Source organism: Gracilinanus agilis, chromosome 4, assembly GCF_016433145.1.
Source record: "Gracilinanus agilis isolate LMUSP501 chromosome 4, AgileGrace, whole genome shotgun sequence".
NCBI lineage: Eukaryota > Metazoa > Chordata > Mammalia > Didelphimorphia > Didelphidae > Gracilinanus > Gracilinanus agilis.
Genome location: NC_058133.1, coordinates 398,981,851 through 398,993,853, shown reverse-complemented (window position 1 = coordinate 398,993,853; position 12,003 = coordinate 398,981,851).

Genomic DNA, 12,003 nt, shown 5'->3' with positions numbered 1-12,003 from the left:
ATACACAGAGACTGATACACTGTGGTAAAATCGAATGTAATGGACTTCTGTACTTCTGGAAAAGAACTACGGGAGTGGAAACACAGAAGAAAAACAACACCTTGAACACATGGATTGATGCAGACACGATTTGGGATGTAGACTCTGAATGACCAGCCTTGAACAATTATCAATAATGTGGAAATAGGTCTTAATCGATGACACATGAAGCAGCAAGTGGAAATGTGCATGGGCTATGGGGTGTGGGAGTTTGTGGGGTGGGGGAGAGAGCAAGAACACGAATCATAGAACCATGGAAAAAATTTTCTAAAAAATAAAAAAGAAATTGACAAAAAAAGAAACTTATGCAGAACCTCTTTTCCCTTAAACTGTGCACATAGATTATACACACACACACACACACACACACACAAACACACACACACACACACACACACACACAAACATACAGAGTCAGATATAGCAAATTCGTTGACTGGTTTTGCTGAACTATTTTTTAAGCCATTATTACAAAGCATAGTTCCTATTAAAAAAGGGGGAAGGGAATATTCAGAAATGAAGATAATATATAAATAAAATAATTTTAAAAGAAAATTATTTATTATTTTGTGTATATTTTTCTACCTATTCAATCCATTAGAGATCTTTGTAATCAGCATTAAAAAAATCCAATTCTGAGCAATTTATTTTTACTATTTCCTCTTTTTTCATTTTATCTTTTTTCTCACCTGGGAGAGCTCTGATCTTCAAATTATCTCTTGGGATCTACTGACAGTGCCTAAAAAATGGCAAATAGTTCTAAGGGAAATACAGATATAGGAAGCATTTTATGAATTAACTTTTAAAAATAACTTAATATGCTTTAACCTGTTTCTTCAATTATAAAATAATATCACAATATATGAATTCCCTTATGTCTCCAAATTATGTCACATAATATGAGCTCTAACTTTTTTTTTGTTTAATGTCATGAGCTTCTGATTTAACCCTTCTCTTAATAAAAGTTTTGTAATTCTTTCTATGTGAAAAGACCCTTCTTTTTCTGCAGGAAGTCAATGAAGAAAATGGAATACTGTGATGTGATCAAGATTTTAAAATAGTAGCTTCTCTATCAATATCCAACCTAACAACCCCAGAAGAAAGAAATCTATAATAATTAAACCTCAAATAATAAGATAAGAAAATGGAAACACTTCACTTGTAAAAGCTTCCTAAAATTACACCGATGGAGTTAAAATTTAAAAAAAAATATCTCTAATACCAGTTTATGCATATACCAGGCATAGCTAATAGTAGCAAATTCAAAAACTTGGATATCCCAAGTAATTCTTGATTATGACAGCTAAAATAGTTACATCCTAAACATGAAATAGGGCCAGTGTTCTCCCCAAAAATAGGATTAAAAACCTGGCAGGTGTCAATGTTTCCCCCATGTAGTTTATTTTGGCTAATGATACAGGCAGACTTACAAAATTCCCCGCCTCATGTAAGCTGAAGATTGACAAGCTTATAGGTCTATAAAAGAGAAAAAGTATATGTCAAAGCAGTAGAAAGTGAAGAGACAAGAAAATAAAGATAGAAATGAGAGAAAATACTTCTGGGACTTCAATAAAATGATTGAAAGACAAAAGGTCAATACGAGAAAGAGATAAACCAAACTACCAAGCAGTTAAATAAAAGTGAGATTCACTTTTTATAAGAGAAAATTCTTTAAATCATTAGTAATTAGAAAAATGCAAATATAAAAATCCCTTATCTATCATATAAGAAAAGTTGACAAAAAAGAAAATTGATAAATACTGAAGGGACTATGGGAAAATAAATACATGAATTCACTGTCGGTGGATTTGTGAAGTAATCCAACTATTCTTCAAAGAATTTGAACTATGCACAAAAAGTCAAATAAATGTTACAGACCCTCTGACACAGCATTGCCAGTTTAAATCTCTACACCAAAAGGTTAAAGTAAACATGGATAAGGATGCATATTCACAAAATTACTTAGGTCAGTACTTTTTTATTGGCAAATTGTCATTCATAAATTATAGAATTGCTGAACAAGATGTGATGAAATTAATTTTATTAAATAACAGTGTATTTAATATTCTTATATTATTGAAATAATGAGAATAGTTTCAAAGAAATCTAAGGAATTTTGTCAGAATTGGTACCAAGTAAAGTGAGCACAATCAGAATGATTTATAAAACAAAAATACTGTAAGGACAAAAAACTTAAAATGCTTAGGAACTCTGATCAATACAATGATCTGCCAGAGTACCAAAAGACTCATTGTGAAGCATACTACCCAATTCCTAATTGAGAGTAATAGAGAGAGAATAGATCTTTTTTTTTTCTTTTGACTATGGGACATGAATATCTTTTAAAATTCACAAATGCATGTTAGTATTATAATACTGTAAACAACAAATAAAAAATAATATATGTAATAAAACATAAAAAGCTGAAGTTTTTTCTTATTTCCTTAAAGACTGGGGAGGAGGTAGAGAAGGAGGCTCTTAATGAAAATTAAATTAATAAAATACATGGAAAATATCAAAAAATACAGAAAGAATAAAAGAAGCAAATGTTTCCCAAAAATATATTAGAAACAATTGTACCACAGAATATCATACCTTTAGAGTTAAAAGTGAAGTCAACTTAACAAGCTTTTTATTTAATAGTTTCTCTTTGTCAAAAATTGTGATAAGGTCTAGGTATACAAATATAAGGAAAGGGGGAACTAAATATCAGAAAAGATCATTGGGATTTTGGAGAAAGATTACTTCACTGAAAAGAAAGTGTCTAGTGAGTTGGGAGCAGAGGCAGAAGAATGAAGTTGCAACCATAAGACTGGTCCAGCTACTTCTTCAAAATGGAGGGTATGGGAAAAACTCATAAACCAAAGGATGGAGCCACAGGAATGCAGAGATCTTCAAAAGTGAGAAGACTACAAACTTACTGAAAACAAATAAGGAAACTAAAGTCCAGAAAGATAAAAATAATTTGCCAAAGGTCACATAAGCAATAATAGAACAGTGATTTTAACTCAAGTCTTTGACTCTATGTGTAATATCCAATATATATGAATATTAGTATGCTTGTATACATACATGTTTGTATGTTTCTGATGGGCTTTTTAACTTTACAATTGCATCATTTCTAGAATAGTTCTATTTTGTATATTTTTGATCAATTATAGTTACTCTTAGAATATATCTTCCCTTTTTAATTTATTTAATTTTTTCCCCTTTTAGCCACCCCTCCCTGCTCCCCAAAAAGGCAGGTAATATGATACGGGTTGGACATTTGTTATCATATAATACATACTTCTTTGTCTATCTTGTTATGAAACAAGACACATTTTCCTTTCACTAAATTCACCAGGAGAATAAAGTAAAGAATAGTATATTTCAGTCTGCATTCAGACTCAATCAGTTCTTTCTATTGCAAAAGATATCCATTTTTTTCTATTATGAGGCTCTTAGAGTTGTCCCCAATCTTTGTTTGGTTGAGAGTAATCAAGTTATTCATAATTGATCATTATACATTACTGTTGTTACTAGATACAACATTCTCCTGGTTCTGCTCACTGCACATTCATATCACTTCATATAAGTATATCCAGGTATTTTTTTTGTGAGGATATTGTTTGTATTTCTTATGAAAAACAGTATTCCATTACTAGCATATCCTGCAAGTTGTTCAACACTCCCCCAATTCATTGACCACTTTTATATGAAATTATTAATCCAATCTCTCCATTCAATTTTACTTAAATCATTCTATCATATTCAATTTGATTTTGAGGCTTCTATCTACCCAATTAATAATATCTGCTATTTGTAATTGGCTCAGAGAGGGGAAAATGAGTATACTTGGTGGGGTATAGAATTCTACAATACTACAGAGAAGTAAAAGGGGAACAAGAAAAGAAAGGAGGTATGATTAAAGAGAGGGGGAAGTAGAGAGGTGACAAAAAGCAAAATGCCGGGGTCCATAAAACCCATCCTATCTGATATGGTCACAGGGGGGACCTCAAGGAAGTGGATGGCAGCCTCAGAAAGGATGGAAACCCCTCACGCAGATACCCCTGTATGACTCTTCTCTTAATAACACTCCTTATTATTGGAATCATTGTGATCAACATCCCCACTAAGCTTCAGGGAAATACAGAAATTAAAGGCTTAAACCTCAAAGGCCCCCTACAGACATTTAGGAAATTCCCACCTTTATATGTAGTGATACACAAATTCCCATAGAAATCACTTCACAACAAACCAGCAAATAACGTGTTAATGTTAAAGATTTTAAAAACTCTAACTTAGATCTCTCACTCCCATACACAGGTGCCTGCAAAAACAGGCCAGAACAATCTCCAAGTTTCCCCACCGCCCTGATCCCTAATTCAGTATGGTACATTAACATAAAAGAAGAATGGATGATCAACGGAGAAATTGTCTCCAATGAAAAAGCCTAAACATTCCCACCACTGTAGCCTAAGAGATATGTCAAACACACCTTGAAAAATATTGAAAGTTACTGGAGAATGAAAAGTTGTAACAAAGTTAATGTATGACTTAATACATTGTCTCTAAGAAAAGATGTATGATGAGAATGGATTTCCATGCCAACATTATGTGTAATCTCAAAGCATATAAAAATAAACCTTACTCAAGGCAGAGCAGAGCAGTATTCATGATGCCTGCCTGACTGAAGTTCAGACTGTCATTTGTCTTAACACGCTGTCCCACCACTGAGATTTCCTGAACCTGTGGGAGTTAGACTACCACAACAAAATACTGGTGAGTAGGAACAGAGTGAAAGGGAACAGAACAGGATTTAAAGGGGATAATAAGATGGAGGGCAATACACTATTAGTAACCATAACACTGAGTGTGAATGGGATGAACTCACCTGGAAAACAGAAGCAGATAGCAGGGTAGATTAAAGCAGAATTTATTATGCATTATCTAAAGTAAAAAAAAGGCAGAGTAGCAATCATTATACCAGATGAAGTCAAAATAGAAATTGATCTTATTAAAAGAAATAAGGAAGGAAATTACATTTTGTTAAAGGGTCCTATAAACAATGAGGTAATATCATTACTAAATATTTATGAACCAAAAGGTATAATATGTAGAATTCTAAAGGAAAAATTAAAGGAATTAAAAATTAAAGGAGCTCAAGGAGGAAATGGATAGTAAGACCATACTAGTGGGGGATCTCATCCTTCTTTCAGAACTACATAAAGCAAACGAAAAATAAATAAGAAAGAAGTAAGGGAAGTATATGAAATGCTAGGAAAATTAAAGTTAATGTTATCTGGAAAAACCTGAACAGGGATAAAAAGGAATATACCTTCTTCTCAGCAATACATGGTACATATACAAAGATTGACCATGTACTAGGGCATAAAAATATTGCAAACAAATGAAGAAGATCAGAAATAAAAAATGCAACTTTTTCAGGTCATAATGTGGTAAAAATTATACCTAACAAGGATCCATGGAAAGACAAATTTTAGATTAATTGGAAACTAAATAATCTAATTCCTCAAAACTGGTGCATCAATGAAGAAATCATAGAAACAATGATAGACTTCATTAAAAAGAATGACAATGGCAATGGAGATACAACATATCAAAACCTATGGGGTGGCAGTACTCGGGGGAAAATTTATATTACTGAGTGCATATATGAATAACAGAGAGAGGGAAGAGATCAATGAATTGGGCTTGCAACTTAAAAATTAGAAAAAGAACAAATGAAAAATCCCCAGATAAAAACTAAATTTGAAATCCTAAAAAGAAAAGGAAAAAGTAATAAAAGTAAAAGTAAAAGAACTACTAAATTAATAAATAAAACTAGATGCTAATACTTTGAAAAAACAAATAAAAAAGATAAAATAAATTTAATCTAATAAAAAAGAAATAAGAGAATCAAATTAACAGTATCAAAGATAAAAAAGGGTCATCTCACCTCTAATGAAAAGGAAATTATGATAAATTAATAATAAGTATTTTGCTCAAATATATGCCAATGAATATGACAATCTACATGAATTGTGTGAATATTTACAAAGATATAAATTGTCCATATTAAGAAAAGAGGAAATAGGATACTTAAATAATCCCATCTCAGAAAAAAAATTGAACAAGCCATCAAGGAGCTTCCCAAGAAAAAATTTCCAAGGCCAGATGGATTCACAAGTGAATTCTATCAAACATTTAAAGAATAACTAATCCCAATACTATACAAACTGTTTGACAGAATAAACAAAAAAGGAGTATTACCAAATTTCTTTTATGACAGAAATATGGTACTGATTCCCAAGCCATGCAGACCAAAAATAGAGAAAGAAAACTACAGACCAATCACCTTAATGAATATAGATGCAGAAATCTTAAATAGAATACAAGCAAAAAGACTCCAGCAAGTGATAATAAGTGCTATCCATCATGATCAGGTGGAATTTATACCAAGAAAGCAAGGATGGTTTAATATTAGGAAAATCATCCACATAATTTATCATATCAATAACCAAACCTACAGAAATCTCATGATTATCTCAATAGATGCAGAAAAAGCCTTTGACAAAACACAACACCTATTTCTATTGAAAACATTAGAAAGTATGGGCATAAAAAGGCCATTCCTCAAAATAGCAGTCTATATTAAAACTACCAGCATTTATCATCTGCAACAGGGACAAGTTCTATCACTCTTTGCAGATGATATGATTGTATTCTTAAAGAATTCCAGAAAAACAACTAAAAGGCTAGTGTAAATGATTAACAACTTTAGCAACAATGCAGGGTACAAGATAAACCTACATAAATCATTAGCATTACTATATATTTCCAACAAAACTCAGCAGCAGTAGTTAGAAAGAGAAACTCCATTTAAAATCACTCTCTAGATAATATAAAATATTTAGGAATCTATCTACAAAGACAAACACAGGAATTATATGAACACAACTACAAAACACTTTTTACATGATTAAAACTAGATCTAAATTAATTGGGAAAATATTAATTGCTCCTGGATAGGATGAGCTAACATAATAAAAATGTCTATATTAGCCAAAGTAATCTACTTATTCAGTGCCATACCTATCAAACTACCAAAAAAGGTTTTTATAGAATTAGAAAAAATTAAAACAAAGTTCATCTGGAAGAACAAAATATCAAGAATATCAAAGGAAATAATTTAAAAAAATGTGAAGGATGGGGACCTAGAAGTATCTTAATCTTAAACTGTAGTATAAAAGAGTGGTCATCAAAACAATATGGTAGGGGGCAGCTGGGTAGCTCAGTGGATTGAGAGCCAGGCCTAGAGATGGGAGGTCTTAAGTTCAAATCTGGCCTCAGATACTTCCCAGCTGTGTGACCTTGGGCAAGTCACTTGACCCCCATTGCCTACCCCTACCACTCTTCTGCTTTGGAGCCAATACACAGTATTGTATTGGTAAGGGTTTAAAAAAAAACCCACAATATGGTACTGGCTAAGAGACAGAAGGGTGGATCAATGGAATAGACTATGGACAAATTACCTCAGCAAGCTAGTATTTGATAAACCCAAAGATCCCAGTTTTTGGTTCAAGAACTCTCTATTCGACAAAAACTGCTAGGAAAATTGGAAAACAGTATGGGAAAAATTAGGTTTAGGTCAACATCTTACACCTTATAAAAAGATAAATTAAAAATGAATAAATGATTTAAATATAAAGAGTGAAATAATAAATAAATTAGGTGAACATAGAATAGTATACCTGTCAGATCTGTGGGAAAGGAAGGAATTAAAGACCAAGTAAGAACATTACAAAGTATAAAATGAATGATTATGATTATATCAAATTAAAGAGTTTTATACAAAAAAAAACCAACTAATAACCAAAATTAGAAGGAAAAGCAACAAACTGGGAAAATATTTTTATAAGAAAACTCTCTGATAAAAGTGTAATATTCAAAATATATAAGGAACTAAGTCAAATTTACAAAAAAATCAAGCCATTCCCCAATCGACAGTGGTCAAGGGACATGAATATGCAATTTTAACATGAAGAAATCAAAACTATCAATAAGCACACGAAAAAGTTTTTTGAATCCCTAGTGATTAGAGAAATGCAAATCAAAACAACTCTGAGGTGCCACCTTAGACTTAGAATATTGGCCAATATGGCAGCAAAGGAAAGTGATAAATGTTGGAGGAGATGTGGCAAAATCAGGAAACTAATACACTGATGGTGGGGTTGTGAATTGGTCCAGTCATTCTGGAGGGCAATTTGGAATTATGCCTCAAGGGCTTTAAAAGACTGCCTGCCCTTTGATCTAGCCATACCGGATTTTTACCCCAAAAGAGATAATAAGGAAAAATACTTGTAAAAAATATTTATAGCCACACTCTATGTAGCAAAAAAATGGAAAATGAGGGGGTGTCCATCAATTGGGGAATGGTTGAACAAATTGTGGTATCTGATGGTAATGGAATATTGTACTGAAAGGAATAATGAACTGGAGGAATTCCATGTGAACTCAAAAGACCTCCAGGAATTGATGCAGAGCAAAAGCAGCAGAACCAGGAGAGCACTGTACACAGAGACGGATATACCATGGCACAATCGAATGTAATGGACTTCTATACTAGCAGTAATGCAATTATCCAGGACAATCCAGAGTAACTCATGAAAAAGAATGCTATCCTCATTCAGAAAAAGAACTGTGGGAGCAGAAATACGAAGAAAAACATATGATCGATCACATGGTTCAATGGGAATGTGATTGGAATTTTGAAGTTAAAAGTTCATTCTGTTGCAAATATGAATAACATGGATCTAAATTTTGAATTATGATACATATATAATCCAGTAGAATTCCTTGTCATCTCTGGGAGCAGAGAAGAAAGAGGGGTGGGAAAAATCATGAATCATTTAACCATGGAAAAATATTCTAAATAAATTAAAAATAAAACAAAATAAAAAAATATAATTTCTTATAGGATAGCATTTAAACTCTTTTTTTAGTTATGATTTTCAGATAGTCCAAGAATTCTTAGATTATTTCTTTTAAATCTGTTTTTTAGGTTGTTTTTATAATAAGATATTCCCTATCTTTCATTTTTTTTTATTTTTTCATTTAGTTTTATTATTTCTTTTAAGAAGTTTTCAGTTTCAGTGAGTTTTGGGAATCTTTTTCCAATTAGCTAGCTATCCCTTATTTTATAATTTTTCCATTTTCTTGCATACTTTAATTTTTTTTCTAACTTTTCCTCAACTTTTATCATATGGTTTTAAAGATTTTTTTAAAGCTCTTCCAAAACCTCACTTGGGGTTAGTGTCCGTCTCATGTTTTCTTTAAAAGTTTTAGAGGTGAATGCTTTAATTTCACTCTTTAGAATTTGAACTTCTAACAATCTTTATTTCCAAAGTAGCTACCTGCAGTTTGGTTCTGCTCTTTTGCTTATTCTTTTAAAAAAAAAAGTTGGTTGCCTATTTCTTAATTGTCAATTTTCTGCAAGTTTCAGATTCTTCTCCTCGTCAGAGGGACAATGATTCAGGGTTTTAGTTTGTTGCTGTTATTGTTATTTCCTGAGCTTTCTGGTGGTCTTTGGTCTCTTGATTCTTTTAATTTTTTATATTGTTGGACCCCCAGCAAAGCTATCACTTTCACCACTCTTACCCCCTGCAGTTTCTATAGAGACTTTAAGCATCTTCTTACCCTTCTCTCTGGAGCAACAATCAGGAACTCCATTCTCCCAGGGTTAACTCACTTGGGCATATTCTCTCCTTCTCTTCTGTAGTTAAAGTTTGATGCAATATCTAGTCAGCACACAGACTCACAGTCTTCTCTCAGTCAGTTGCCCAGTCAGTTTATTGAAGGCTTCAAAGCTGAGGCTACAGCCCACACAACTGCCTCCAAGCATTTCCATCTGTTTATTTGTTAGTTAGATAATTTCTTCTTAAGTTGTTTCATGTTGAACAATTATTTCTCCCCTACTTTTAACCACTTTTGCTGCTTTAAAGTTCACTCACAGACTATCTTTAAACATTTGTGGGGGAAATTGAAGAGTGAGATAATCATTTGTCCTATTCCACCATTTCCCAAGAATTAATTTTCCTCTTATTTAAGCACCATAGATTGTATCTTCATTTAACTGCATGTCATAATAATTCTTCATTCACTTACTTTTTCCTTTTCAAAGAAGCTCCATAATTTTCTCAAATGACGCTACCGATACAATATCATTTGCAAATGAGAGCATCTAAATCAGTGAATGTTTATGTGCTAGGCACTGTGCTAAGCACTAGAGACCACACACTTAATAAAGAATGTCTTAACAATAGATCCCCATCCTTGAATTCCTTCAATATTTGGTAACACTTTTGTTCAGGTCTTAAGTGGAACTTAGGATTGGAAGATCATTAGAGAGGAATATCACCATTGTTATTTCTTTCAAGGAATCTTGGAAAAAATGCCATCAATTTGCTGCATAAAAGGACACATTTGAAAAAATAAAAAAAAAATTCTATCCATTCACCCTACGGAACAAAGTGGTGTAAGAGATAGTTTTCCCCTCGTTGGGAGAGATGATTTTATACTTCTGCTCTATTACATATGTTCAGTAAATATTCCTTCATGAAATCTAATTTAATTATGACATTCCCAAACTTTGAGCTTACTAGAACTCTAAAAGGGAGATGGAGCTAGCAACTCTATGGGAACACAATTCATCATTGCTAGTGGGAAGTGAGATAAGGACATTCAAGTTCTTATAGATGCACCATAATGATGAAACAATATAAAAAACGTATGAGGTGGATGAAGACAGAGATAATCTATTCCAGAGGAGATGTGGTAATAAAGGATTACCAATCCATTGTCAGAGTGATTTGTCATTCAACACATTCTGGGAAATAATTTGGACTTATACAAAAGAGGTACTAAATTGTCCATACTCTTTGACTCAGAGATCCCATTTCTTGACATGTACTCCAAGGACAGTAAAGACAGAAAGCCCCAGATACTCCAAAGTATTTATGGCAGCATTTTTTGTCATAGCAAAAAGCTGGAAACAAAGTAGGGATTCATCTACAGAGGAACAGCTAAATAAATTGTGGTGCATAAATGTAGTGAAATATTATTGTGTTGTAAAAACAATTACAGATTAGAATTCAGAGAAACATGTTTAACCTGATTCAAATGAAGCAGGAAAAGAAAATAATATATACAATGTCCATCACAAAGTAAATGAAAAATAAAACAAAAGGGAATGTTTTATAATTATAATGATCAAACATGGTCCTGTAGAAGAAAGGAGGAAATATGCTTTCCTTGTTTTGTTAAGTGGTAGGAACTATAGTTTTGGATTAATATATCTGCTGTCAGATATCTTGTGTACATAAGATGTTTTTGCATCACTATTTTTTCTCCTTCATTACAAGAGATTCTCATGGGGAAGGAAAAAGAAGAATTCAGTAATGACACATATAAAAATAGTAGTTAGCATTTGTAGAGTACTTTAAAGTTTTATAAGGTACCTTAAATACATTTTCTCATTTGATCTTCTTGACAACTCTCTGAAAAAGATGATAATATCCTCAATTTACAGGTGAGGTTACTGAGGCTAAAAAAATGAAGTGATTTCTCTAGGGTCAACCAGGAAATATCTAAGGCAGGTTTGAAATTTATTCTTCCTGACTTCAAGTTCTCCTTTGTATCCATTATGCTACCTAGATGTACCTAAAACCACATTGATTAACATTTAAGAAAACTAAATAAAGTTGAATTTGGTATAAAGAAATTAAATTTTCAGACATCTTTCCAAGGATACCTCTATTCCTTCGATTAGATTCCAACTGGCTTAGAAAGAAATGACAAAGATTTCTTGAAATATATTTTTTATTTAATTGGACCATCATTGGTCCACTTGCTCTGTATTATACATTGGAATATAGTTATAAAGACATGGGAGTGAAAATTTTAAATATTCCAGATCCTTGG